This window comes from Oenanthe melanoleuca, unplaced genomic scaffold (genome assembly GCF_029582105.1).
Source record: "Oenanthe melanoleuca isolate GR-GAL-2019-014 unplaced genomic scaffold, OMel1.0 S028, whole genome shotgun sequence".
Classification (NCBI taxonomy): Eukaryota; Metazoa; Chordata; class Aves; order Passeriformes; family Muscicapidae; genus Oenanthe; species Oenanthe melanoleuca.
The window spans coordinates 30,784-56,521 of NW_026612677.1; the positions used below are offsets into that span (position 1 = coordinate 30,784).

Genomic DNA, 25,738 nt, shown 5'->3' on the forward strand with positions numbered 1-25,738 from the left:
GGAGTGGCCAGCAATGCCATAACCACCTTCTGGGGAAGGATATGAAATTGCCGGAGGGAGAACAATAATTGGTACACTCAGATGGGGCTCTGAATGCCCCTTTCTTCCTTGGAGAGTATTTTTGAACTTCCTCAATTTTCTCCATGCCAGAGATGTTAAGCCCTTGTACCTGACACATCTTGGATTGTTTTGTGATTGAACACCTGAGCTGTTGCTGCCCTTCTGTCCTCCTTCAAGTGAAGTTCAAGAAAATGTCACCTCTTAAACCCTGAGACTTGGGTCCTTTTGTTCCTTGGGCAGTGGTGCTCCTACACCTCTGTGTGCAGCAGCACAAGGAACTCTGCCATGGGGACCATGGGCTGAATTCTGCTGGGGTGCCTGCCCTTGGCCTGGTGCCTGCTGCTGCTTGGCAGAGAATACAAGAGTGGGCTGAGACTGAGGATTTTTCATGGTTACCCCTTCATGACTTATCTTTTCTTTCATGGCAATTCTTCTACCTAATTCTACACAGCATAAAGAAGTCATATTTTCATGCTTTTGCAAGTCTAAACTTCAAATTCTCAGTTGACTCTCCTTTCCACACTTGTTCCCCCTGCATTGGGGCTGACTTCCCTCTGGAGAGCTGGGTCAATTCTTTTGTCTTCTTTGACTCTGATTTGTTCTCTCAGCCTTGCCCCTGCTGTGCGACCTCCATGGTCTAAGTAGGTCCCATGTAACTGGGAGTGTTTTGCATTGATTTTGTACAGTTTCAGCTATGAAATGCCAATCTCTATTTGATGACATTCCAAATGGGATCCCTAACCTGAGTATTATTTTTTTTATTATTACTTGAGGTACTTCTCTAGCTTTGTTGGTATGAAATGGAAAAGCCTCTTGCCACACAGAAAATGGGTCTACTACACCTAATATGTACTTACATCCTTTGTGCTGAGGTAACTCTGAAAAATCTCCTTGGTAGTAATCTCCTGCATTATTTCCTTTTTTCCTGCAATCTCTCATGGCAGTCTTTTGTAAAACTGTGCATTGCTCTGCAAGTAGATTATTTATTTCACTTGTCACAGTCAATGTCAGCCTAACACCAAGTAGCTGCCTTTCCTAATTGTCTACTGAATCCTCAACACCCCAATGGATTTCTTTATATTTGTCTTCTATAGCTTGACTCATTATTGTTTGAGGCTCTCTAACTTGTTGTTGTTGGCCACTACCCTTCACAACTAAATCAGACATTTAAGGATTTTGCTAATTGATTGTTTTCATTAGGGTGTTCTGTGACTGATTTGGAAAGGTTCACATCTTTGGATAGAACTGGCAACAAGATGCTTTGTCCTGACACCTTTCCAGCAGTTTTGTCTGCTACTCAGTTTCTGATGTTTCTGGGTGTTTGTCTGTACTGGGGATTTTCGCAGTGTTTTACTGCCAGATTTCATCAAGAGGAAACCAGGCATTGATTTCAAGCCCTAGGAGACAATTCTTGAACTTAGGGCAAACCTAAGTGTTCTTCCCACAGTCCTGAGTGTTGTCATGTTAATTGGTTCAAGTTCTATTCCCCTATTGGTTACTCGTTCCCCTCAGTTCCAGAAAGTTCTTCCCCCAGGAGTACATTTTTTCATCTTTAGAAATTCTCCCTCTGTAGTGCAAAACCAATCAAGAGGAAAGAATTGTGAAATAGATTGCTGTTGTGATAACCTGGTAAAAGGGAAGTGCCTGGCACTAGAAACTCCCAGAGAGTGGATGTTTTCTTTTCATTTGATTTCCAGTAAACTCATTGTTGATAGTGGAACCACTTTTTCCACCAGCAGGTTTTCAAGTCTGCATGTTAAAGATAGAAACCCATGACACATTTTTTGCAGACTAGTTTTCTGAAACGTGTAGATCAAATCTCAATGATTTCATCATTGTTCACTGAACACAGCCTTTCCATGGAAACACCAAAAGCTACAAACCTGGGCTGGGGTTTCCTGGAATTCTAGTTTGAGCTGTGCCATGAGCTCCTCTGCATTTTAGCTGCAGAATTCTTTTCTTCCAAAGATTTTGAAGTACCTCCAAATGAAAATGACATTGAAAAGCTAAACAGAAATGCAAAAGATGTCTGATCACAGGGACATACCCAGTAGGGTTCAGTTGTTTTCTTTGTGTGTTTTCTCTTTTGGAGGTTGAATTTGCAAATTGCTAGTTGGGTTTAGCCTGGAGGCATGTTTAGACTGTGCAGATGCCTCTTGCAAGTGGTGGTGTGCTTGTAGGCATGTGCTTTGAGATGGTCTTTCCACATTTCTTCTGGACATACACACAGTACCAGCAAACCTTGGGATGACTTTGGAAGGATTCCCGCTTGAATGTAGAAATCCATGAGCATTGTTCCTCAGGAGCAACTTTACAAAATTCTGAGCAGCTGGTGAAGGAAAAATCTGGACTGTGTTTTAAGTTGGGGATCAGGCTGAAGCTTTTGTGTAGACTAAGCCATGAGACCAAATGCACTTTTATAAATTAAATCCTCCTAGCAAAGCTGTTATTAGCAGTTGTATTGAACATACTGTGACTTTCCTGCTGACAAGAGTACAGAAACTTTGCATTAAAACTTGGTTTCATCCAAACTTTAGGTCTTTGGAATGGGAAAGGAAGTGGCAATAAAAACATGGCATGAGAAGAATTCCAGCTTTTTTGCCTATTTCTTGTTAGAACCTCCATGTTGGTGTCTCTCTCTCTCCCCCTCTATCTCAAGCTGTTGTCTTTTGTGAAACTGCATCTGTTGTTGTGTGACTTGAATGGCTGTGCAGATGCCACCTCATGCCTTCCAAACAGAAAAGCTGAGCTGGGCTTTACACTGTGGTAGTGTAGAATCTGTAGAATAAAGTGGCCTCGCCTTCTTTCTGAAGCCTGGAACTGGCTACTGTAGAGAATATGATGTGTGCCCCATTATTAATTTTGTAGCTTTTTCCAAGTAATTTCCTGTGAGAAGAAAGCTTTGAATGACTTTTACAAGGCATCCAGTGGGTAATTTTTGTCTTTTTAAAGATCTGATGAAGAGTGTCAAAATTCTGCTTTTCTGCAGGAGAAAGAGAAGATACTTCCACTGTCTCCACATGCTCTGATACAAGCAACCAAGCAGACTACTTGAGGTTAGTAAAATAGCAATTAAACCCTGCCACTCGCAGTGGGGTGTCATGTGAAGCTCTTTCCAGTTTTGAAAGGACGGTTTTGAGAAGGTTTTGCTGGCCCCCCAAGGCTCAGAGCTGAGATGAGCCCGAGGTGGGCTCGGCCCGGCCGGGCCCTCCCTTCCTGCAGTGCAGTTGCTCAGGCTCAGCTGCAGCAGTGCTGCTGCATCCCCCCTCGTGTTTGCAGGGCAGCAGGGCAGGGAGAAGTGTGTGTGTGTGTGTGGTGTCAAACACTGGGAATTGCTGCCAGCCTGTGCCAGAGCAGTGATGGTGGCAAGGGCAGCCAGGCCTCCTGCAGTCCTGGGGCTCTGGGGCAGCCGTGGCCTTTGGAGCAGGCATGGCAGGGCCCTGGTGCCATTGGATACAGCCAGGGATGCTCCATGGGAAGGCTGAGGGCAAGGCTGGCCCTCAGGGAGCAGCTGAGAGAGGCCTGTGCTGGGCTCTTGCTAGGAAATGTCCCTGGGCAGAAGCCAGAAGTCCAGGCTGTTTCTTCTCTGGGCTTCTCTGTGCACAGAACGCTGAATGAAGTCCATCTGCACAGGAAATTCTTTTGCCCCACTTTGGGAAAAAAAAAACCAAAAAACAGAACAAACAAACAAAAACTACCAAAAAAACAAACAAAAATATTTTCTTTTTAAAATCCTGGACCTTACTGCTTTTTTCTTCATCTATTTGAATTTCCTTGACATCAAAATACTGCCAGCTGATGTTACAAACTGCTGGGTGCGTGTTTGTGTGCACAGAGCAAAGGTGCCACACTGTGTCTGTCCCCGGCTGTCTGTTCATGTCCATTTAAGCAGAGGCTGAAATGGGGATTCTGCCTGCCCCGCGCTGCTCCGGGGCCGGGGCTGGGCCAGCAGGGGCTGCAGAGCTCACTGGGACTGACAGCCTCAGCCCTGGCCACCATTGTGTGTGTGGTGCCTCAGCCCTGGCCACCATCGTGTGTGTGGTGCCTCAGCCCCGGCCACCATCTTGTGCCTCCACCAAGTCCATCTCTGAAGGGAATGGGTTGCTGGTTTGCAGGCAGGGCCAGCACCAAGACACCAACACCAGTTTAAGGAGTAAGTGTCATTTACAGTAGTGCAAAGCAGCAAAGAAATACAAAAGGATAAGATAAGCAATTCACTGGATTATTACTGCAAAATGTTGCCTGTAGGGATTAAGAAAGATTTATCATCAGTTACTGTAATATTTGACCATCATCCTGACACACACGTCCCCTGGGGTGTCCCTGGCACTGCAAAGGATTGGAGAGGTACTCCCAGTAACTGGGGATTCCTATGTGGTTTGCCCACCTGCAGGCGAGGCCACCAGTGTTGCTGTGAGAGGGCCCAGATTTTATAATTTTGAATAAAAAAGCTACCATAAATTCTGGTTTCATCCTCCTCTTGGCTAGGGCTCAGGGAGGAACCAAGGGAATTTACTTTGAACATATAACTTCCTGCAAAATCAAATGGAGATATCTGATTTTGTGGCCTTGTCTGGCTTCTAACTGTGAAAAGGTAAACACCTGTTTCTCTAACAAGATTCATATTTTGTTAATGGGTAAATATAAATATAATGCTTAGTTGGAAGATTCCTCTGGAAGTCAGCTTAGGCTTAGGGCATGTTTTGAGGCCTTAGTATTTCACTGGAATTGTCCTTATGCAGGCAGTGATCCTGTCCCCTCAGCTGCAATGGAATCTTCAGCTCTTCCCACAGGGATTGCTCAAGCTCTGGTTGTGCTGAGCTCCTTGTGAGTGGAGTCATCAGTCTCTTGGACGAGCAGATTCTCTGTCACAGTGTCCATAATTTTTCCTGGCATCCACCAAGGTAAGAGGGAAGTTATCTGCAGCTTTGACATGGAAATTGTCCAGCTGGGTGTCCTTCGCTGTGAGTCTAAAACACAGCAGCTCTCTGGCCACATGGTGCTGCTGGCAGAGCTGGCTGCTGTCACTCAAGGCTCACAGAGGCACCTGAGCTGCCTTGCTGCACTGCAAAAACCATCTCAGTGCTCAGTGGCACCTCCCGACCCCTCGTCTCAGTGAGAGTCCTGCTGGCAGGGTCAGAGCAGCGGCTCATCGGGATCAGTGCTGCCCGCGCTCTCCACTCGCCCTGGCCCCGGCAGTCCTGGCCCCGCAGCCATGCACACACAGGGAATGGGAACTGCTGCCTGATGTTTCTTGAGCTGCACCGCTGCTGCTGCTGCTGAAGACACCTTGATGAATGAACTAGTGGGATTATGGGCCATATTGGCCTGTGAGAGCAAGGTCATGAAGGCAGAGGTGCAGATGGTCCTGTCAGTCCTATTTCTGCATATTTCTGGAAACCAAGGAATCTTTCTTGATCCTGTGAGGCACTGAGTTTGCAAAGTAATGGTTTCTTTGTTGTTGTTGTTGTTGTTGTTGTTGTTGTTGTTGTTGTTTTCTCTTTGCAAAGCATTCATGTTTAAGCCAGATGAGCCTCTCTCCAGACTGTCATCTCTGATCATTGCAGTGAATCAGTGGAAGGAGTTCAGGAGCTGGGGACAACCATTTCAGGATGACTCTCTCCAGTTCAAGCCCTGAGTGGGACTCAGAATAAGAACTGTACCAAACCTCAACTCCATGGGAATGTTCCCTTCCTTGTCATCCTGTGAATAAGCTCTACATTAACTTTCTGAATTGTACAGTGTTTTTTTTTCAAGATGGAAAGTCCTGTGTATGATGGTTTTGGTATGGTTAGGAATTGGAAAAGGGTCTCCTTCTGAAAAGTATTTTTGCTTTTTTATTTCCTTCATATATATTCATAGATGTGTAGACTACTCTTGTATTGTTACATAGTTCTGAGGTAACTTGAGTATTTTTCATCCCCTGATAGGCAGAAAGACAAAACACATTCCAAAGGCTCCTATCCTGTCTTACCTCCTCTGGTAAAAACATGTTCACAACACACTTTCTCATAAGCTAGTTATAGCCTGTACAGCTAGTGCAGCAAGTTGCAAGAAAGAGGGGCTCCAGAAGAGGTGGAATGAAAAGGTGGACATTTCCTAATTATTGTGCTTCTAATTGAGAATTCTTGCCAATTATGCTAATTTCCCAAACTTATAAAACCATATTCACCTTATGTGGGGTGGTCATTTTACCATATCTGCCCCTGGAGACCTCCAGTTAGAGACCAGATTTGATATCACCTCCTACACTAATATTGTCTCGAAAGTATTTTCTTTTGTTTCTCAATCTTTAGGGCATCACTTCCTCCACACTGCAGTGCCTTTGGGATACGGCCCATTGCCCAATTTTTGCACAACCGTCGTACTTGTACATGAGGCAGAAAGTGGAATTTCATTTCCAAATGCTAAATTCCGATGAGGAGTGGGGCAGCCAAAGCATCCTGTGCAGATACAGGCCTGCAGCTGTGACTCGAAAGCGTTTTGGTTCCTGCCCAGTGAAGCAGGGGCATCTCCTGTATTTGTAATTGTAAATCTGTTGGTAGATAAAGTTAGCACCTAGAGATAAAAGAAACAATGGGAGGGATTACACTGATTGATGAATGGAAAAAGAGATTTGCCTTTACAAACAAACTGTAGGTTTGCTGGTAAATGAAATTGGGTAACAGAAGATGAAAGAAGCAACAGGAGGGGAAACTATGAATTCTACAAGAATTAAAAATTAAAAGGGAGGGTTATACATTATAGGGGAATGTCAGGTGTCAGGCGTTCCGGGAAGTCTGTGCCTCTCGAGTACCTCAGCCAATGGGGAAAGAGAGAGGGAAAAGCGGCCAGGAAATTGGGATAAAAAGGGAGGCTGCGTCCTCCAAAAATTGGAGAGATCCCAGGGGAATGCCCCATGGCCTCTCCCTTTATTCGAATAAAGCAAAAAGGACTCCTCTGTCTTCTTTTTTGGACATAAACCTCTGGTGTTTGTGGATTAATTTTCCTTGCAATTTGGGGGCTCGTCCGGGATATTCCCACCATCTGGGGCGGCAGGCAGCAGGTGGAGCTGAAGGCGCACCTCACCCAGTTTCGGTGATCAGCTCCCCTGGGTGCCGGCTGGCACCGGGAGATCGATTGGGTTCCCGAGACTGTCCAGGAGACAGACGAGTGGTGGACCAGGGGTCCTTGAAGAGTCCGCAGGAAAGGACCACTGAAAATCTCACTGGTGAGTAAAATGGGATCCTCAGGGAGCAAACCTAGGAGGGCGCCCATGCAGGGCAGCACAGGTGAAACGGGGAACCCAGAGAGGGCAGCACAGGTACATCTGGGAGGGCACCCATGGAGGGCAGCACAGGTACATCTGGGATGGCAGCCATGGAGGGTTGGTTGCACAGGTGAAACAGGACACCCATGGAGGGTTGGAAGGGCCCCCGGAGATTCCCTTGGAAAGAGTGCTGAGGTCTTGAAACAAATTGTATATTCACCCAGAGGTAACTATAAAAATTATGGTAAAATATTGTTATTTTGTGTGGCCAAAGTGTAAGTTGTCAAAGAGGCTTATAAGGCCATGTTATATAGATGCCCTGGAGGTGCAATAAGGGAAATCGAGAAGGGGTCTCAATAGTCCATGCCCTGAGGGGCAAAAACTGGAGTTGAGAGAGGGTCTTGACAGCAGCAGATAGATGGAGAGTGTTTGTGCATTAGAACAGGATTAAAGAGCAGTGTGTGATAGATATGGGTGAGGCAATGAGCGGCAGGGCCAGGCACAGAGCTGCGGGACCGAGAACATGGGCTGGGGTCTGTGAGTCTGCCGGTGCTCTGTGCCGGGCTGTGCCTGACACCGACACCCCTGGGCAGCAATGTCCGCTGGCCCCGTGATGCTCAGGATGCCCAGCCGCCTGTGATGCTGCTGGCCATGCTTGCTGGGAGCACCGGTTGGGGAGGAGCCGTGTTTGCACTGTGACAGGACAGGCACAGGCTCTGGTACAGGCTCTAGTATATGGTGTGTGATAAAGAGAGGGAGAACAAAAATAAAGGAATATTTAGAAAATACGGATTATACATGGAAGGATTAGAATTTTCTTTTGGGAGTTTTGTTTGGGTCATCGGAGAGACGAATGGTTTTGCGGGGGGCTCGGCAGCTGTGAGGGGATGGGCGTCCACGGGCAGCGGTAGGGCTGGACCCAATGCACCTATGGTGGATGATGCCATCCCCCAGGCGGACCCCTGGTGGGACCCAAATAACCAGGCTAGTCTGGCTCACCTCTGTGAATACCGTGCTTATATGATCAGGGCAATCAAGTCAGCTGCTCCCAAAACTAACAACGTAGCTAAGGCTATGTCCTTAGAACAGGAGAAACAGGAAAGTCCCTCTCATTAGTTGGAGAGGATTACAGATGCCTTGAGGAAACATGGGGGGATGGATCCTGAGGGGCCAGCCTTTGACACATTGCTGAAAGTGCAATTTGTTACTAAGGCTTGGCCTAATATAAGAAAAGGAGTACAAAAAGATAAAGAGTGGCAAAATAATCCTCTGGAAGAATTGGTTAGAAAAGCACAGCAGATATATGTAAGAAGGGATGAGGAAAAGGCAAAGGCTAAGGCAAAGATAATGGCAGAGTTTTTGCAGCCCCGGAGGAATAAACAGCAGGGTCCAAGGGGTCCCCTGGGACAGAGGGGACGGGGTCGGCCACAGGGAAGTGGCAGAGGCATTCCCTCTTCGGCAGGGGAAAGACAACCCAAACCACGGCTGGGAAGGAACCACTGTGTTATTTGCAGGGCAAAAACGCATTGGAAAAATGAGTGTCCGCAGAAACAGCTGGACCCTCAGGAGGAGGAAGTCCAGAGGATAATGGAAATGGATTGTTAGGGGTGTCAGGGGCTCCTATTATATCAAGGACCCACCATTCAGGAGCCCTTGATAACTTTTAAGGTGAGTCCGGATAAAGAGGAGGTGTATTTTTTTGGTAGACGCAAGGACCTCTCGATCCACCTTAAATTTTATACCTAGGGGGGAAAATTATAAAATCAAAAATCTGTGGTTATTCAAGAAGTGAGCAGAAACGATGAGCGAGTGTATTTTATTCAACCACTGTTAATCGATGTAGGGGACAGGTTTGAACTGTATGAATTCCTGTTTGTTCCTAATTGTGATTGTAATTTACTGGGAAGAGATCTAATGGCTAGAATGGGAATGCAAATTAGTAGTGTAAGAAGTGACACGGAGTCCAAAACTGTAGTATCTTTGTGTAAAATATCTATAAAAGCTTATACTGAAATAAATCCGGAACTGTGGGCAGCCCCAGGGAAATATGGAAAACTAGATATAGAACCTCTCCAAATTACTTTAAAGCAATCGGGACAAGTGGTGTTTAAAAAGCAATATCCTATTTCAAGGGAGGGAAAGAAGGGGTTACAGCCTGTTATTGAGTCCCTTCTAAAAGCAGGTCTTTTGGAGCCATGTATGTCTCCTTATAATACCCCTATCCTGCCGGTTAAGAAACCAGATGGAACATATAGAATGGATTTAAGAATAATAACTGAAATTGTCAAACCCAGGCATCCCACAGTTTCGGATCCATATACAATCCTAACTCAGATCCCTTCTTCACATCGGTATTATTCTGCACTGGATTTGAAGGATGCTTTCTGGAGGTGTCCGATTACAGAAGATAGTAAACAGTATTTTGCCTTTAAATGGGAACAGGAAGAAGGAGGGAAGATGATAAAACACCAGTTGACATGGACAGTCCTTCCCTAGGGATATACAGAGTCACCAGTTTTGTTTGGACAAGCTTTGCAGAAAATGTTAAGATAGTTTACTCCACCCTCAGGAGTTAAGCTGTTGCAGAATGTAGATGATTTGCTGTTATCGGGTGAGCAAGAAAAGGTGGTTAAAGAGGCTACTGTAAAAATGCTTAATTTCCTTAAAAAAAAAAAAAAAAAAAAAAAAAAAAAGGACTTAGGTGTCCAAAAAGAAAGCTCAGTTAGTAGAAAAAAAGTCAAATATTTGGGACACATTCTGACTGAGGGGTTACGGTGTATTGATCCAGAAACAATAAAAGGGATTTTGCAAATACCATTTCCCCAGGCTAAAAAGGAGCTACGGCAATTTTGGGGTTGGTAGGGTACTGCAGAGCTTGGATCGAGGATTTTTCTGTTGTGGCTAGACCTTTGTGTAACTTTTTAACCCAGAGCGGTCCTGGTGTTGTAATGTGGACACCAGAGGTGGAGCAGTGCTTTGGAAAATTAAGGGATGGATTGGTTGGTGCCCCGGTCTGAGAATGAGGGACAGAAGGCCTATTGCCTGTTTTTCTACATTTTTAGACCCAGTGGCCAGAGGCTGGCCCCATTGTCTGCAGAACTGTGCAGCCACAGCTCTGATGGTGGCTGAGGCGCGAAAGCTGACAAGGGGAGGGTATCTGATCGTAAAAGTTTCACATCAGATTAAACTTTTGTTAACTGAGAGAGCCTCTAAGTGGATGACGAGCGCTCGATTATTACAGTACGAATCTTGTTTAATGGAATAGGAGGATTTAAAATTTAAAAATGAGGAAAGTTTTTATCCAGCCTCCTGTTTGAATAAGCCCCAAAGAAAGGGGGAGACAGGAGGAAAGCCATGATTGTATCCAGGTTATAGATCTCCAGACTAAAGCTAGGAAAGATTTGAGAGATACTCCCTGGCCTGAGGGAGAGAATGTGTTCATTGATGGGTCGTCATGGGTGATAAACTAGAAGCGTTTTACAGGATGCTCTATCATGAATGGGAAACAATTAAAGAAAGGGGGGAGGTTACCCCCACCTGGTCAGCCCAGACAGCTGAGCTGTATGCGCTGATCAGAGCCTGTGAATTATATCGGGATAAGACAGTGAATGTTTTTACTGATTCTAAGTACGCATATAGGGTGACACATGCATTTGGGAAACTGTGGGAAGAATGAGGTTTATTAAATTGTAGGGGAAAGACGTTAGCCCATGAGAACTTAGTCTCTCGCCTATTAGAGGTGGTGCATTTACCAAAAAGGGTGGCAATAATCCACATTAAGGGGCATCAGGCAGGGTACTCAGAGGAGGCAATAGAAAACCGATTGGCGAATAAAGAAGCTCGGAAAGCCGCATTGTTGCCAGAAATCTCTAAAATCCTCCCCTTACTCCCAGTAATTGCACCGCTGCTGGAGAAACTGTCTTTCCCACCAGAGGAACTTAAGATAATTTAAAAAGTGGGGCAGAAGAAAGAGGAAATAATTGGTTTTCAAGGGATGGGAAGAAGTGGATTCCAAAAGCTCTGGCCTTACAATTGTTAAAACAACTTCATGGAGTCATTGGGGCTCTCGAGGGCTGGCAGAAGTCTTCCTAAAAATGGTTGCTGCTGTGGGTCTTTTTAGCTTGGCAAAAGGAGCTATTGAGGGTTGTTTTACTTGTGCTAAAACCAATAACAAAATTACAAAGGAACTTGCCAGGGGAGGGAGGCCTTGGGCTGTACGTCCCTTCCAGAGATGTCAGGTGGATTTTACTGAAATGCCCCGAGTGGCAAGGTTTAAATATTTTCTGGTAACAGTATGTCAATTAACAGGGTGGCCAGAAGCATTTCCTACTTTTCAGCAACTACAGGATCAGTTGTTAAAGTATTTTTGGAACAAATAATTCCAAAATATGGAATTGTGGAAGCAATAGACTCAGGGGAACTCATTTTACAGAAAAAAAAATTCTTCAAGGAGTTATGAGTGCTTTAGGGATACAATGGAACCTGCATACCCCCTGGCACCCCCAGAGTTCGGGTCAGGTTAAAAGAATGAATGGCAATTATCTCCCTTTGAATTAATGTTTAAAATTCCTTACCCTTGCAACTCTCAGCCTAGTTGGGGGATAGAGATAAGTGATGTGTATTTGAAACATTATGTGTCTCGGGTACTGTCTCTTGTGAAATCTCTTCAACAGGAGGCTCAGCTAGCATAGTCCCTGCCTTTGGACTTTGCTGTTCACAACATCCAGCCAGGAAATTGGATCCTATTTAAGGAGTGGAAAAAAGCACCGCTGGTGGTGAAGTGGCGTGGACCTTTCCAGTTGTTGCTGACCACAGAAACAGCTGTCAAGAGAGCTGAACATGGGTGGACCCATCACACTCAGGTCAAGGTCTCTAAGGCCCCAGAGATTTGGACATCTCAGCTGGAGGAGAAGGACGGGAAGCCACGACTGACACTCCACAGGGGCGGACTGGAGCAGTAGCAAGTGCGTTGACATCGAGGGAAGCCTCGCTGAAACAGTTTGTGTGGGCATCCGTCCTCTCGGATCTCCAGTCTGGCTGGGGGCCAGCCCTTTGCTGTCACTGTTTTCTTTAGATTAAGCTGTGCCTTCACTCACCACAGGTGCAAAAGACAACGTGAAAGTAAAAATTAAGTTACGGAATTACATAACACCATTAGAATGTTTCTCTTAATGATCTTACCTTTATACTGTCAGTTAGAGTGGGGCCAGGAATGGGAAAATAAGTTTTTAACTTTAGGAGAAGAAGTAGCAAAAACCTTTAACCTTAGCAATTGCTGGGTCTGTGGGGGGTCAGGAGGATCTGAAAACTGGCTGTGGGTGGCCAGCCCAGTTGAACCTAAATGGTGGGTTAGCACCCTGAGTGAGGTCCATAATGGAACAGGATTCTGGGATGAAGAAGGAAGTCCATGGCGACTCCATTCTTCTGAAAGAGGCACTTATTGTCTAAATAGAACAGGAAGCAAATATGTAGGAAAAAGTGTTTGTGACTGGACTTTATCTTTGTGTTTAGATTGTTAGACCCCCAAATGCCTGCCTTATGATTGTTCCAGATATCAGGGCAAATGGAATCAAACTCATGTTAAGTTCCCAAATGGTAGCTGGGTAAAGTGTTCCTACCATAATTATCAGAAAAATTTGGAAGGCTGTAAAACAGTGGGAAGGGATAAGTTTTTTGACTCCTTATTTTTAAGCTGCCCTCGAGATAATTCCACGAGTAGGACACGTTGTTCATGACTATCAGTGGAAGTGGCAACACTGGAATGGAACTCGAACTCTTTTTAGCAGGTTCTGGTCCAAATCTAATAAGACAGATCTGGGATGTAACTGCAGCTGGAAACCTCATGTGGGAGCATGGAAGTGCAAATACTGTGGTTCCTATGGTGGGGCAACTATTGTTGGGGGACACTAGGCCCAGGAATCAAACTGTATTTTGACCCCCCCAGTGGATCATGAAAATTGGGAAGGTCCCTTTGCCAACGGGACCTGGGCTTTAAAGGGGCATTACTGGATTTGTGGCCAATATGCCTATTGCAGGTTACCCCCAAATTGGTCAGGGATATTTTATGTGGGGTATATCAGACCACTGTTCTTTCTGCTACCACAAGTTCAGGGAGACCAGTTAGGAATCAAGATATATATGATGATGTAATTAGGGAAAAGCGGTTGATTGATGTATCCCTGGCTGGGTGGAGCACCCAAAAGTGGGGTGATCACAAATGGCCACCTGAACAAATCATATAACACTATGGACCAGCCACTTGGAATCCTAATGAATTAATATCAGGTGCCAGAGAACCCTTTTATAATTTAACTTGGATAATTAAGTTACAAGCTGTCTTTGAAATAGTAAGTAACCAAACAGCTACAGCTCTTGACCTTCTTGCTGACCAATCTACTCAGATGAGAAATGCAATATTTCAACACCGGATGGTATTAGATTATTTATTAGCAGAAGGGGGCGTGTGTGGCAAATTAAATGACTCAAACTGCTGTTTGCAGATAGATGACAATGGAAAAGTGGTGAAACAAATAGCAAAAGGAATAAGAAAGTTAGCTCATGTACGTGTCCAAACATGGAAAGGATGGGAATGGGACATGTTTTCGTGGCTACCTGGTGGACTGTGGTTTAAACAGCTGCTTTTTTTTCATCTTATGTGCTGTAGCAACTCTAGTCCTTTTACCATGCATGATCCATTGCTCAGTATACCTTACTCAACATGTGATTAAAGGAATGTAAGTTATAGCCATGCCTACTGACCCAGAGATGGCTACAAAACGACAGAAATTGATGTCATTGCAAATAATTGCAAAACCGAAAAGGACACACAAACAAGAAATCAAATCAATAATAGCTAAAGTTTGTAAAGACAATTATTAAAAATAAAAGAGAATAGATTGAGAGGAATGTTACATTTGTCTTTACAAATAAATTGTAAATCTCTTGGTAGATAAAGTTAGCACCTAGAGATAAAAGAAACAATGGGAGGAATTACACTGATTGATGAATGGAAAAAGAGATTTGCCTTTACAAACAAACTGTAGGTTTGCTGGTAAATGAAACTGGTTAACAGAAGATGAAAGAAGCAACAGGAGGGGAAACTATGAATTCTACAAGAATTAAAAATTAAAAGGGAGGGTTATACATTATAGGGGAATGTCAGGTGTCAGGCGTTCCGGGATGTCTGTGCCTCTCGAGTACCTCAGCCAATGGGGAAAGAGAGAGGGAAAAGCGGCCAGGAAATTGGGATAAAAAGGAGGCTGCATCCTCCAAAAATTTGAGAGATCCCAGGGGAATGCCCCATGGCCTCTCCCTTTATTCGAATAAAGCAAAAAGGACTCCTCTGTCTTCTTATTGGACATAAACCTCTGGTGTTTGTGGATTAATTTTCCTTACACCAGCCAGGAAAAGATGTTCCTGCCCATCCTAGTTTTGGTTCTCCAATCTGAGATTTCCCAGCCAAGGCACCCATTTATGTCACAGCTTTAGCATCCCGATGCTGTTCCCAATCCTATTCCCAATCCCTATCTCATTCCTGTTTTTATTCTCAATCTTCTTTCCTTTCCCCTTCCTGATGCTGTTCCCAGTCCTGTTCCTGGTCCTGATTCAGATCTCATTCCTATTCCCATTCCAATCCCGATCCCATTCCTGTTCCAAATCCCTCTCTCATGCCCAATCCCTATCTCATTCTCATTCCTGATCCTGTTCCTGTTCCCATTCCCAATCTCGATCCTTTTCCCAATTCCAATCCCTTTCACATTTCCAATCCCTATTTCCCTTCCCATTCCGAATCCCTAATTCCATGCCCATTCCCAATCCCTATTTCCATTCCTGATTCTGTTTCCTTTCCTGCTTCCATCCCCATTCTCAATCCCAAACCCATTCCCATTCTTGAGCCTGTTCCCATTCCCAATCCCATTCCCATTTTCTTTCCCAATTCGAATCCTGTTCCGGTTCCCAATCCTGTTCCCAATTCCCAATCCCAATCCTTATCCCCTCCCTTTCCCAATCCTTATCCCGTTGCCATTCCCAATCCTGATGTCATTCCTGTTTCTGATCCTTCATTCCCAATCTCGTTCCCATTCCCAATCCTGAACATGTTCCCAATCCCATTCGCAATCCCGATCCTGATCCTATTCCCAATCTCGTTCCCAATCCCAATCCTGATTCTCTTCCCAATCCCATTCCCAATCCCTATTTCATTCCCATTCCTGGTCCCATTCCCAATCCCGATCCTGTTCGCAATCCCATTCCCATTCTCAATTATGTTCCCATTCCCATTCCCTATCTCATTCCCGTTTCCGATCTCGATCTCATTTGCAATCTCGATCCCTTTCCCAATCCTAATCCTGGTTCCCATTCCCAATCCCTATTTCATTCCCAATCCTGATCCGGTTCCAAATCCTGTCCCCAGTCCCATTCCCACTCCCAATCCCTATTTCATTCCCAATTCCGATCCCGTTCCCATTCCAGATCCTGCCGCTGTTTTCAGGGAATTGTTTTGGTCTCAACCTCTACCCCAAATCTGGGGGGGTCAAAACCCCCCAAATCCTGGGGTCAAACACCCCCAAACTCCAAATTTGGGATCAAAACCCCCAATCCCCAAACCTTGGGGTTTGAAATATTTGGGGTGTCCAACCCCTCTGATCCCACAATTTGGGGTTAAAGCCCCCTGATCCGCAAATTCTGGGGTCAAAACTCCCCAAAATCCAAACCCTGGGGTATCTCAAATTTTAGGATCGCCCACCCCCCTCAATTTCCAGACTCTGGGGTTAAACCCCCCAAATCCCCATAATTTGATGTCCAAACCCCCCAAATCCCAAACTTTGGGACCAACACTCCCAAACCCCAAATCCTGAGGTGTAAAACACCCTTGACCCCAAATTTTAGGATCAAAACCCCTCAGACTCCAAACCTTGAGGTGTCAAACTCCCCCAATTCCCAAACTCTGGGGTTTGAAATATTTGGGGTGTCCAACCCCCCCGATCCCAAAATTCTGGGGTCAAACCCCCTGATCCCAAAGCCTGGGATGTCAAACCCCCCCCCAAACTTTAGGATCAAACCTCCCGTATCCCCAAACTTTGGGGTCAAACACACCAGACCCCAAACTCCTCTCCAAAACCACTCCACCCTGGGGGGGGGGCACAGCAGGAGTCATTTGGGGTTTATTTGGGGTTGGTTTGGGATTGATTTGGGGTTGATTTGGGATTGATTGGGGGTGGAGGCAAGTCCAGATGCAATGTCTGCAGAGACACCCTGGGTACAATGCTGGGGATAGGAAAAACCCAAAAAACCCCTGGGGAAACCCAAAAACCCCTGGGGAACCCTAAAAGTGAATTTGCAGTGGGAAAAGGAGATTTTGGGGTAAAAAGGGAAGAAACTGGGATATAAAAATGAGATTTTGGGATGGAAAAGGAGATTTGGGGGAGGATAAAAGGGTTTAGAGTGGGGATTGAGGATTTGAGGTCAGGATTTCAGTGGGAAAAGGGGATTTGGGATTCATAAAGGAGATTTTGGGTGGGAAAAGGAGATTTTGGGTGGGAAAAGGAATTTGGAATGCAAAGAATATTTGGGGTGTGAAAAGCAGAATATGAGCTGGGAAAAGGAGAATTTGGGGTCTGAAAAGGACATTTGGAGTGCACAAAAAAGGATTTTGGGGTTGGAAAAAGAAGGATTTGAGATAAAAAAAGATTTGGGATAAAAAAGGGATTTGGTCTGAGCTGAACTTACCTGGGGGAGTGGGGGCAGGTGGGAGGTTTGGGGCAGGGTCAGGACCATTTCTGGGGCAGTTTTCTGGGATTTTTGGCATTTGGGGCTGGTTTTCAGTAATTTTGGAATATTTGGGGGCAGCTTTGAGACATTTTGGGGTGGTTTGGAAGGATTTTAGTCTGTTTCTATGGGATTTTGGGGTGTTTCTAGTTGATTTTGGGGCAGCATGAAGGGATTTGAGGTGTTTTGGGGCAGTTTTGGGGTATTGAGGGGTGGTTTTGAGGTGTTTCTCTGGAATTTTGGGGTATTCCAGGCCCATTCTTTTCGAGTTTGGGGGTGTTTGAGGTGGGTTTGGATCACTTTTTGGTGAAGGAGATCTTCATGGCATTGCTCTGGGATTTTGGGGTGTTTTGGGGTACTCAGGGGCAGTTTTGAGGCATGTCTCAGGGATTTTGGGGCGTTGCTCTGGGATTTGGGGTGTTTCAGAGCAGTTTTGCCAAAGCCTCCCAAAACCCCCCTCAGACCCCTCAATTCCCCTCAGACCCCCCAAATCGCCCCAAATCCATTCGGGATCCACTTCAGACCCCTCACTTCCCCTCAGACCCCCCCAGTTTCCCCCATGTCCCCCCGGCTCCACCTCAGATACCACATTTCCCCCCAAAGCTTCCCCAGACCCCTCAGTTCCCCCCGGCCCCACCTCGGACCCCTCAATTCCCCACAGAGCCCCCCACATCCATTCCAGACCCACCTCAGACCCCTCAATTCCCCTCATATTCCCACCCAAATCCCCCCAATTCCCCCCAGCCCTACCTCAGCTCGCTCCTCAGTCTTTCTCCCCTGACGCTCTTCCCGCCGAGCACGCGGGACCCTCCCAGCCAATAGCGGCGCGCCTCTCCCCGAACCAACCAATCAGAGCTCGGAGCCCCTCAGTTACACCCGCCTCCCGCGCACGCTGCAGCCAATGAGAAGCCAGGCGGGAGTGGCGCCCTCTGCCCCGGGGCCGGCCATGGAGAGGGCGGCCCCTCCCCCCGGCCCCTCCCCGGGCTCGGGCAGGCGCTGAGGGAGGCGCTGCAGAGAGCGGGGCAGGCGCCGGGAGAGGACGAGGGGCTGCGGGAGCTGCTGAGGCGGCGCAGGGACAGGTGGGGGAGGGGCGGGGGTGGGGGGCGTCTGGGAGGGCTCTGGGGGTGTCTTGAGGAGGGTCTGGGGGAGTTCTCAGAGGGTTTTGGGGGGGAGTTTGGGGGAGGGACCTTGGGAGGGCTCTGGAAGGTCTTGGGGAGGGGTCTGGGGGTCTCAGGCGCGTCCTGCGGGAGGTTTTGGGAGGGTCCTGAGAGGATCTTGCTGAGGTCTGGGGGGATTGTGGGGGGATACTGGGTGCTCTGGGGGGTCCTTGGAGGGTTTGGGGAGCCTCGGGGGATCTGGGGAGGCTCTGGAGGGGTCCTAGGTTGGGATTTGGGATGGGTCTGCGGCTTTTGGGGAGGGGTCTGGGGGGATCCTTGGGCGGTTTTGGAGGGGGTCTGGGGGTCCAAAGAGCGGTCGGGGGGGTTTGGGGGCATCTGGCAGGGGCCTGGGGGTGTCTGGGGGTTCTGAGAGGGGTCTTGGAGGGGGTTTTTGGAGGAGTCTGGGGGGGCTTTTGGGAGGGGTGTGGGAGAGATCATCGGGGGGCTTTGGGGAGAGGTCTTGGGGGAGTCTGGATGGGGTATTGGGAGAATTTGGGAGGATCTGGGGGTCCTATAAAGGGTCAGGGGGTCGTGGGTGGGATCGTGGGGGGGTTTGGGAGTGGTCTGGGGTAGTCAGTGGGTCCTGGCAGGGGTCGTGGGGGCACTTTCGGGAGGGCTCATGGTGGGTCCTGGGCTGGGTTTTGGAAGGGGGCTGGGGGGGTCCTTGGAAGGTTTTGGGAGGGGTTTGGGGGGTTCTGGAGGGACTTTGAGGAGGAGTCTTGGAGTCTTGGGTGGGGTCGTGGGGGTCTTGGTGAGGGGTCTTGGGTGGGGGGGTCCTGGGAGGGGCCGGGGAAGGTCTGGGGAGGGGTCATGGTGAAGACAGAAGAACACTCTAAAACCCACAAAAAGAAGTTCTAAGAGTAGGTGTGTATTTATTCAGCGCTGCAGCGCGTGGGGACAGCCCCTCCAAAAACACGCACACCTGTGGCCACCTGCGCCTCTCCTTTTATTCTCTACAAACCAGGAATACACAATTCGCCTCATATAAATCCATCCCCTCCTCGCTCCATATGGAAACTAGTTTCACGCCTCTTTGCGCATTGTTCCTTTTAGGTTGCTCTGCTGTTTGTCTGGGGGTCTTTGGGATGAGCCCTGGGTCTCATAGGCTTCATGCCAGCTCTTCCCTGCCATATTACGGCAACCAATATTTCCCCCTTCCAATTCCCACATTTGGAACCAAAATTCCCAAATATTCCCTACAGACATCCCACAGATTTCCTCTAGAGAACCCAAACTTCCTGTGTTAGGGCCCATATTTCTGTATACAGACCTCAAAAACTCCCTATGGGATTCTCCAAAATTCCATTTGAGGACCCCAACGTTGCAAAAATTCTCAATAGAGACCTAAAAAATCCCATATTTGGACACAAAATCAAATCAAAAAATTTTCCTGCTGTAGACCCCATAATTCTCAAATTTTTCAATATAGGCCCAAAATTCCCTACAAATTCCACTAAATTCCCTTTAATTACCCCACAATTTCCTTATGGGAACCCCAAAATTCCCAAGAGACTTCCAAATTCCATTTAAGGACACCAAAATTTTCAGTAGGAACCCCAAAATTACCTACAGGGACCCGAAGAGTTCCCTGTACACAGCCCAAAATACCCAGAAATTCCCTTTCAGAAACTCAAAATTCCTATATAGACATCCGCAGACCCTCCTGGACCCTCTATAGGATCTGCCAGACCCCTGTGGATCCCCTATAGACCACCCAGAGCGCCCTTAGGAACCCCCAGACCCCCCAAATCCCCAATAGACAAGCCCAAATCCTCTGCAGAGACACTGAGCCCGCCCCAGTCCCCTACAGACCTCACAGACTCCCTTTATTGACACCACAGACCCCCCAAATCCCCTTTGGGGTCCCCCAGAAACCCCCCATGGCCTTAAAGCCGTGCCAGTCCCCTATAGGTCCCCTACAGATCCCCTACAGATCCCCTATGGATCCCCTACAGATCCCCTATAGATCCCCTATAGTACCCCCCCAGCCCCACCGCAGCTCCTGGACACGTTGGAGCCGGACGGAGGGACCGGGAGCAAAGATGGCGGCGCACAGGAGGCACTAACGGGTATTCTGAGCATGCTCGGAGAGAACCGGCCAAAAGATGGGCGGGGCTTAGAGGGGAATGGGGCGGGGCGAACACAAGGGCTCGGTCTGAAGGAAAGGGGAGGGGATAATGATTGACAGGGGCTGGGAATAGAAATGGGCGTGGCAAATAAATGGGCAGAAACCTTGGGAAAAGAGGTGGGGTCAGAAAAGGGCAGGAACTGTGAGGGGAAAGGGGCGGGGCCAAAGAGCCTCAGTCCAAAACCAGCCTGGTTAGGCTGAAAACCACCCAAAAGCCCCTCAAATGCAGCCTAAATCCACCAGGTTTGGCATAAAATCAGCCAAAAGGAATGTCAAATCTACACAAAGTGGCCTAAAATCATCCTGATTGGCCAAACGTTTTCCAAAAGGGGCCTAAAATCCAGTCTAAAATACCAGTTTGATATAAAACCACCCAAACCACCTAAAATCTTTGGAACCAAGACTAAGACCAGTATGAGAACAGGTAACAGCTCCAAGAATGAGACAAAAATCAGAATGGAGATGGAGACTATGGAGAATAAATCCCCAAATGCAAGTTTTTCCCTACAAGGTGTCTACCCAGCAGCTGTTGCTGTTGATGTGTGCCTGCCCAGTTGACTACAATTGATGTTTGTGTTGACTTTTTATTGTTAATGTTTTATGCCTTTGTAAATTGTTAATGCTCCCAGCTGTTTGTCCCTTCCCCAGTCCCAGTATCTGCTCTTGGATCCACGCCCACCTCCACTGCCCCTTGTCACGATCCGCTCAACCCGAGCAGGAGTCGTGATGGTTCGTTCGACCCCTGGATGCAAAAGACAAAAGGCAAGAGACTCAAGTTTGTTTAGCAGAAAGCAGTAATGCAGTTTATTGCATGCTAAAAATCAAGTTTTGTGAGAGAGAGAGACAGAGAGAGAGAGAGAGAGAGATGAAGGAAAAAGGTGCCACTGAAAACAGACCTGGAATTCACTGAAAGAGAATGTGACAAAAATCAGAAATTGTCAAAGCTTCATTTACTATCAAATTAATTTACTATAAAATCCATCCCACCCAGCCAGCCCCACACAATGCGGATCCCACCGCTCCAAATTTGGATCCCACTTCTCCCAGTCTCCCTCCAACCTCTTCTCACCCTGGTGGCTCTGGAATCCAGTAAGCTTCGTGTGAGATTGAGTTGATCTGAGGACGGAACAAGACACTTTGAAGTTGGATTGATCCCTTTTGAGTCACAACTGAGGTGTGTTTCCTTGGATTTGGGAGCCTTTGAGGTGACAGATCAATCCCTCTTGGCTTTAGAAGAACAAAGAGATGGAGAAGAGACAAAAATGTAGACCAAAACAAAAGGAAAACCAGGCAGGTGTCTTCACAACATGGATCCCAGGGAATGTGGGTCACCAGGGCTCTGACCAGGATGGAGTTGGAGCAGCGCACGAAGCTCTTCCTGCACTCAGGGCACTCGCAGGGCTTCCCTTAATGGTGCCTCCGTTTGTGTTGGTTCAAGTTTGAGCTCTGGGAGAAGCTCTTCCCACACTCCTCACACTCGTAGGGCCTCTCCCCAGTGTGGATGCGACGGTGGCGGATGAGGCTGGAGTTTTCTAAGAAGCCCTTCCCGCAGTCAGGACACTCATAGGGCCTCTCCTCCCTGTGTGTCTGGTAGTGCTGGAGGAGCTTGGACCTGGTGGGAAACCTCTTCCCACACTTAGAACATGCGTAGGGCCTCTCCCCAGTGTGGATCATTTGGTGAAGATTTAGCCTGGAACGCTGCCTGAAACTCTTTCCACACTCCTCACACCTCTATGGCCTCTCTCCAGCGTGGATCCTCTAGTGGCTGAACAGGCTGGAGCTCTGGCTGAAGCTCTTCCCACACTCCTCACACTCGTGGGGCTTTTCCCCGGTGTGGATGCGCCGGTGTTCAGTGAGGTTGGAGTTCTGCCTGAATCCCTTCCCACAGTCAGGGCAGCGGAAGGGCTTCTCGTCTGTGTGCGTGCGCTGGTGCTGGAGGAGATTGCCTCTGATGTGAAACCTCTTCCCACAGTCCCCACACTCGTAGGGCCTCTCCCCAGTGTGGATCCTCTGGTGCTGGATCAGGAGGTACCTCCATCTGAAGCTCATCCCACACTCCGAGCACTTGTGGCGCTTCTCCCCATCATGAAGCTGCTCATGGACCACCAGGTCTGAGCTCTGGCTCCATCTCCAGCTGCCTGCCCGGCCCAGGCTGGGTCTTTCCTCCTCAGATCCCCGTGATCTGCGTTTGCAGCCCCTCCTGGTGCGGGATCTCCGCGGCTTTTCCTCCCTGTTGGATTCCTGCGCTGTGGAGCCGCTGCAAATGGCCTCTTCCACCAGGTTCTGCTGTGGAGATTTGTCCTCCCTGCTCTCTGTGCTGAGTTCCTTGTCTGAGCGAGGAAGGACAAGGAGAGGATGGGATTTGCCTCCGTGCCAGAGGGAAGGAGATTCACCCAGCGCGTCCCCGGCAGGTCGGTGTCGGCAGCGGGGTGTCCTGCAGCCGGGGCCGTGCTGGGCTGGGAGATGGAGCAGGACAGAAGGGGAAAGGGGCACTGACTTCCTCCTCACCTCTCTGGGGCTCCTGGGCCATCTTCTTCTTTCTCGCAGCCTCCTCCTCCTCCAGTGGTCCACGGCTTGGCAATGGGAAATCCTGGTTTGGGGAATAACAAGGGATGAGCGCGTTGTCTTGGGGGTTCCGCCTGCCCAAGTCCATCTCTAGAAGTTCTTGGGCATCTGGGCTCCATCAAAACCTCCCAAACCCTACACTCAGCCCTGAAAATGCCTCCCAGGAGTTCCTGGCAATGGTCCCTCCCCTTTGGTGTTCAGGGGTTCCCCCCTGTCTCAGCTGCTGGGGGTCACACTTCTATTGGGGGTCCCCCATCTACTCGGTGCCCGCCCTCCCCAGGCTGCTGGGAGTCCCAGCAATCCGAAAACTTCTCCCTCCTCTTCCCTCTCCCCATTTAGGGATGCTGGGGGATTCTGGGGTCCTTGGGTCCCTTCTCCTCTTATTCTCTGCTTTGGGGTGCTGGGGGTCCAAGGAGTCCCCCCTGCCCCTCTCCAGGCTGTTGAGGGTCCCGCCAATGGCGGCACTCTCCCCTCTCTTGGCTCCCCACTTTGGGGTCCTGGGGGACACAGGGCTCTGCTCCTCCAGGCTGCCTCTGTTGGCAGCTGCCACCGGGACACCCCAGTGTCCCCCCAAGAGGAATTGTCTGCTCAGCTTTGGAGTTTTGCATTCTCCAAACATTCCCCTTCCCTAAAAATATGTACAAACCATGCTGAGAGGCACTGAGAGTGTTCCAGCGGCAACGGAGATGCCTGAGAATGACTATGAGATTGTTCAGGGCAACTGGGATATACTGGGAGTGTCTGAAACCATAGGGGTCGTGACTGCGACCTAACTGGGAGATACTGGGAATGAGCTGGAGGGAAATCTGGGATCATGCTCGGGCAGCTGGGGGCAAGTGTGAGTGACTGGGGCCCTGCTGGTAAAGACTGGACTCATACTGGGATAGTACTGGGAGTGACTGAGACTGTGCTAGGGGCAGCTGGGAGAACTGGGAACAGACTGGACCAAAGTGGTGTTGGAAAATATATCCCGTTAAAAAAACACTTTAATCAAGGGTTCTTATTTGCCTTTGCCCTAAAATACTTTTAATTTTCTTTGCAGGGCATTGTTGCACCAGGTGGGGTCGGATGAACTCAACACATCAACACTCTGGGAGCAGCTGGAATGCTCAAGGGCCATCAGCGGCCATTAACAGAACATCAGTGGCCACCCAGGAACAGCTACCCCAGACTCATCCTCTGGCAAATCTCCTCTGAAAATACTGATAAAATCAGGGAATGAACATCTAATTAACATCAGAAGGGGAGAAATCCGGATCCAAAAAGACACCAAATATTAGGAATTCAGTGATTGCAACTTGAGACCAAAGAACACTGACCCAATTCATTTCTGTGACTGTAGAAAAAGCCTGAAAAATTTACTAAAAACGGAGTTTCATGCATTGATTCTCTCTGCACACAAAGGTTATGTGTGGATGAGAAGATTTCTGTGCTACAACCTGACCAGATCATAATGTAACGCCTTCACTCTCCCAATTTTATACTGTTGTTGGGCGTTTTTGTTATTTTCTCTGTTTCGGAGACACTGGGAGGAACTGGGAGTAACTGGGACCGTGCTGGGGCAAATTCCATCATCATAGGGAATGCCCGGGAGTGACCGGGCTCATGCTGGGAGTGCCGAGGAAACTAGAAGCACACGCGGGGAGCAACTGGGCTCATGCTGGGAGCAGCCACTGGCGGCACCGGGAGCCCCGAAGCCCTTTCCCGGCCATGCCGCCCCTCCAGCCCCAGCACCCCCCGCCGGGGTCCCGGCAATGCCAGGGGTCCCCCCCTCTCGGGCTCCCCGCTTTGCCCTTCTGGGGCTCTCCTGTGTCTGCGCTCCCGCTCAGGGAAGCCGCGCCTCTCCCGGGGCTCCCCAAAACCGCTGTCCCCCCGCCGATCCCGCCGCTCCCGCGCCCTCCCCACGTGGCCCCGGCAGAGCTCGCAGGGCCCGGCCCGGGAAGCCCAACCCCCACCGCGGGGGGACCCGCATCCCCCCGCCCCCCAACGGGGCTCTGCCCACACCCACCGGGACCCCAAAAACACCTCCCGGGGAGCCCCCAATGTACCCCCGAGGGCCATCTGCGCCTCTGGAGCCCGGCAACATCCAAACATCCCCCCCCAAAAATCCCCAAACCCAGGGACCGCCTCGGGATATTTGGGGCGAGCTCCCCCTCCCCGGGCACCTGCGGGATGGGGGGCGATGGTCCCGGGGGCGCTGCGAGTTCAGGCAGCTCCGGGATGGCGCTCGAATCGTTCCTTGTCCCCTCCTGCTTCTGCTGCCGCTCCGCCTCTTCCTCCCTCCCTCCTCCTCCTGCCCCGTTCGGAACCCCGGACTGGGAGGGGATGGGTCAAGGGAAGGGCGGGAACTGTAAGGGGAAAGGGGCGGGGTCAAGGGAAGGGCGGGCACTGTTAGGGGAAAGGGGCGGGGTCAAGGGAAGGGCGGGAACTGTGAGAGAAATGGGGCGGGGCTAAGGGAAGGGCGGGAACTGTGAGGGGAAAGGGGCCGGGCGAAAGCGCCGCTCGGTCCTAAATTTATCCGGTTTGGCCTAAAATCACCCAGATGAGCCTGAAATGCCGCCTCAATCTTTTGAAATCACTGGAAAAGATCTCAAATCCACCCTAAACCCACCAGATTCGGCCTAAAATCTGCCAAAGGAGCCGAAAATCTCCGGGGACTGGAACCGAGGCCTGCATCAGAGCCGGGACCGAGATCGAGACCAAAGCCGGGCCCAGATCCGGGTCTGGGACCGGGACTGAGACCAGCACCGATACAGGGACCGGGACCGGGACTGGGATCGCTCCAGGTCCGGTGCGTTTGGTCCAGGCAGG

At 48.9% G+C, this 25,738-nt stretch overlaps 1 long non-coding RNA gene and 1 pseudogene across 3 annotated transcripts; one reads left to right on the top strand and one right to left on the bottom strand.

Annotated features, from left to right (window-relative positions):
• The first annotated feature begins 447 nt into the window (after window positions 1-447).
• LOC130266380 (uncharacterized) lies at window positions 448-5,913 on the top strand. Of its 3 annotated transcripts, XR_008842862.1 has the most exons (4): window positions 448-932; window positions 3,050-3,116; window positions 4,803-4,964; window positions 5,571-5,913. It is a non-coding gene; the product is annotated as an uncharacterized LOC130266380 (long non-coding RNA). The 3 variants fall into 3 exon arrangements; XR_008842861.1 differs by lacking the exon at window positions 4,803-4,964; XR_008842860.1 differs by lacking the exon at window positions 5,571-5,913 and having other exon boundaries at window positions 4,803-5,532.
• Window positions 5,914-21,143: 15,230 nt separating this feature from the next.
• Window positions 21,144-25,738, bottom strand: part of LOC130266375 (zinc finger protein 665-like) — a 30,105-nt pseudogene continuing 25,510 nt past the window's right edge.